Source organism: Arachis hypogaea, chromosome 3, assembly GCF_003086295.3.
Source record: "Arachis hypogaea cultivar Tifrunner chromosome 3, arahy.Tifrunner.gnm2.J5K5, whole genome shotgun sequence".
Taxonomy (NCBI): Eukaryota; Viridiplantae; Streptophyta; class Magnoliopsida; order Fabales; family Fabaceae; genus Arachis; species Arachis hypogaea.
Genome location: NC_092038.1, coordinates 1,477,483 through 1,482,023, shown reverse-complemented (window position 1 = coordinate 1,482,023; position 4,541 = coordinate 1,477,483).

Below are 4,541 nucleotides of genomic sequence, written 5' to 3'. Positions count from 1 at the left end.
ATTATATTTTATATATTTTACTCATGAATATATTTTAAATGTATATAACAAAATTATTAGAACAACTTATTTATATTATTTTATAATATATTTTTTATAATATAAAATATAAAAATATAACTTACTATCATAATAATAATACTCAACAAAATAAACTAATAAAAAATAAATAATTTTTATATTTTATCAAATCCAAAATAAAAAAATATAAAAACTAAGATAAATTTTTTATATAACAAACACTTATTAATATTTTTAATCAAAAAATATTAATTATGATTATATATATTAATAAATATATAATATTTTAATTTTCGACTCTTCCTCCATCAAATTTCTAGATTTTTCCTGGACAACAAGACTTTTTGTTAGTGAAACTAGACTTTTATGTTACAAAAATTTTAATATTATATCATAAAATTATTTTTTTAAAAAATTTAAACTAATAAAAGAAGACTCATATTATATTATACATCTAATAATATAAATAATTAATATTATTGACAATTTAATTTTCAAAACAAACCAATAATAATTTAACAAATTAATTAGCTTCTAACGGGCTTTTTATCCTTTATAAAGTTTTTGAATAATCCATCCCTATCAGTAAGGAAAATAGAGGAAGAAAGTGAGGAAGACCAAGCATTATTATAAGTGTATGGTTTGGAAATGGATTATCTCAATTTTTTTTAATAATTGCGAAAGTAAAATGTGATCTTTTACTATTAATTTTATAAATAAAATTAAAAATAAATATAAAAAATAATAAAAAATAAAAAATTATATTTTATACTCTCAATTTTTTTTAACAATTAAAAAAATTCATTTCCTATGTAACCCTAGAGCCTAGTAATAATAAGCGCAAGTCATTTTCTGTATTGGAACAAATCAACGTGTTTCTGTGGACTAAAGTGCTTTCATCTTATCATTATCCCAATATCCAACATCGATCAACCTACCAATTTGATTATTTTTAATTTCTTATTTTATTTTTGAAGGCTGCATTGTCATTTTCCTCTCACCGGGCGTGAATAATTAATTCTATTTGTACACCTATTATTCAGGGTAAAAATTTAGATGTAGTTGACTTCATGTGAAGTTAATAGGTGAGAGCTATTAAATGAAAATTTAGTCAAATCAGTCAAATTATTTAATAGTTATCAGTTATCAACTTCACGTAAAATCGACTACATCCGAATTTCTACCATTATTCAGCTTCATATTTTCTTAAAATATTTATTAAATTTAAAGGTGAAAGAAAAAATAAAAGGAATAAAGAATTCATAGATCATAATCTAATTAATAATTAATTATATATTGGGGGTTTAGAAATTTGTATACATTCAAGTATACCAAAAACGTAATCATTTGCATTTCATGAAGAAAAGGAGAATTGTTTCACTTTTTTTTGTTTTAATAATTTATTTTATTGTTATTATTATTAGCTACTTGTTCTGTTGTATTTCAAATATTAAAATATATATGTAGAAATGCAGTTCCAAAAGCAAACTTGAGCACCCCGTTTGCTAACCGGTGTTCCAGAAGGAAGAAAAAAAGAATAAAAGAGTAATTATTTATTTATTTTAGAGAGAATTATTAATTCAATTTTTTACTTTTTTCTGGAATGATAATATAATTTTTTATGGAATTTTTTTTGTTTTATTCTTTATCTACTATTTTCAGGCGAAAATTAGTGCACTCCAGATAAAGTAGGGAGTGCAACACTCTTTAAAAGTTAATATATTATCAAAAGTTATCAGGTAAATTTAATTTATTTATTATTGTTATTATTTTTTTTTTTTGTCATGGGCTGAACAAACAAACCGACACTAACAAAAATATTAATTCCCTCGTTTAACACACGGACGACCTTTGCACCACAAAAATACTCAGGAAAAAATTTGATTGAATTCCTCCATTACTTTGTTATTGTCGAGGTGATGTCTTCAAGCATATTCACTATTTTATTTGTTGGCAGGTGCTTCCATTATCGTTCTGACTAGTCACAGATTTTAACGCTTTTGAACCCACCACATTCCACCTCTACCATAAATGACCTTCAAAGTCCGAAAAATTGCTGCCATAGAAAAGAAAGACGCATGTCTGTCGCTGCTGCTGGTTGGCTAACTCCAAACGCAAAATCGATTCTGTAGAAGAATCACGGTCTCCATGAAGGCGCCATCAGATGACGACATAGTCAAAGCACAAAATAGATGGCAGTTACAACAAATTCATTATCTTTTATTTCAAATTATCCTCAAATTGTACATAATAAAATAAAAAATTAAAATATAATTATATTTAAACAATTATTTGTATTATTTTTTATTAATTCAAAAAATAATTAAATTTTAAAGTTAATTGGTATAAAATATTTCAGATATAAAATTAAGAAAAATTTTTATTTGTATAAGAATGAGCCTAGTAAATAATTATTCTATTTAATATATAATTAAAAATATTTCTTTTTTTATCAACGAGTTATAGTTCAAATGACATAATTTTCATCTAAGAGTTAATAAAAAAATAATACTTCTTTCTTTTATTAACTTTTTTTAAACATTAATTATTTATTTTACATGCAATATAGAAATAAATGAATATAATATTTATTGAATAGACGCAGTTACGTAAAATTTTTTTATTGTCATAGTGTTTGAATCAAATAAAAGAAAATATTATTTTAAGAAAAATTAATAATATATTTTTAATAATATTCTTAATACAAAATAATAAAATTTAAATATTTTTTTAAATAATATATATTAACTAAAACAATATAATTATCTAAAATAATATATTATAAATATAATAAAATAACATATTTCAATAAAAAAATTGTTAATAAAAAATTATATAAATATTTTTTATATAAATTTTTGTTTCGCACAAAATAAAATTATTATATGTTTGTTTGTTTTTTATGTTGTATATATGTTCTTTTTAATTAAATTTATATAATACAATTTTTTTATCTTTTTATTCATATTTAATGTTTTAATTTTGTTTCACACAAAATAAAATTATATATATATATATATATAACACAAAATTTTTTTTATCATTGTCTTTATATTTAATATTATAATTCTATTTCACATAAAATAAAATTTATTTAAATTTTAATATTATATATATATAACACAAAAATTTTTATCATTGTGTTTATATTTAATATTATAGTTTTATTTCACACAAAATAAAATTTATTTAAATTTTAATATTATATACATAATATATATTTAATATTTTTTTTAAGATTCTAATATATCTTTTTTTTTCCTAGATTTAGTAGATGAATTTTTAACTTATTTTTTATGTATTATTTATTTTAATTCTAAAGTCCAATAACTTTTTTTTTTGTACAGACATGTTGTTTTTAATATTTATGTACTATTTTTTTATTTTGAACTTCAGCCCAATATCTGAGATTTACAAAAAAAATCTAAAACTTGTAAAAAAATGATTAACCTGATTAACAGATTGCCTTTTTAAATCTAGACCATTCAAATAAAATATAATACATAAAGAGTTCAGATTTAATGAATTCACAAGGTGTGTAGCACTCCATACTTAGCAAGGAGAGCGTTTAAGGATGAGTACTATTTTCATGATATAATACAGTATTTTATATATTTTTCTGTCAAATTTGAACAAAAAATATTAAATAATCACATACATACCTTTAACCAATTTGAATTTTATAAATAATAAGATTCTATCCATTTTTAATTTTCTATATTAACACATAATAATCATTTCAACAAGTAGACATGACATCTCAATTATATAACATGATATATCAATATTTTTTATTGGACTTGGATAGAAAATCACATAAAAAAACCGTATCATATCACAAAAATAGAGAATAAAGATTAAAATGAACTATTTTTCCTGTAAAAAATCTAGTTGTCATTTGAAAAAATAGTTAAAAATTAAATTGGTAGTTCACTCTTTATTTTACTTATGAAAAATGATAGAAAGTCATCAAAATTTATTATTTTAAAATTATCAACTCAATTTTTTTAATTTAATTTCTTTAATGTAATTAATAATATAATAATATATTTTATCTTATACTTTTAAATATTAATAACTAATTAATTAATAATTAAAAACAATAAATTTTAATAGCTTTTTAACATATTTCTTTTACTTATATTATCGACAAGCTAAGCAAAATTATTTACTGGATGCATATGAGGTAACACGCCCTTGAGACATGCACACCTGACCGCAAGAATTGAAGTTATTTTTAGTATAAGTTTTAACTTATATTTTTTATAAAAAAATGTAATTGATAATTTAATATGTATTTTAAAAATGTTACAAATATACAAAACAAATTATTAAATTTTTAGAATAATCTTTAAATTTTATGTCATATATTAAATTTAGTTTCTGAATAAAATTTAAATTACACTATTGTTGTATTCGAAATTGAGTTTTGAGTATTGTAATGATTCTTCAATTTGTTTTTTTGACAAAAGAAATTATTATATTTTTAGAATGGTCTTTAAAATTTATGTCGTATACCA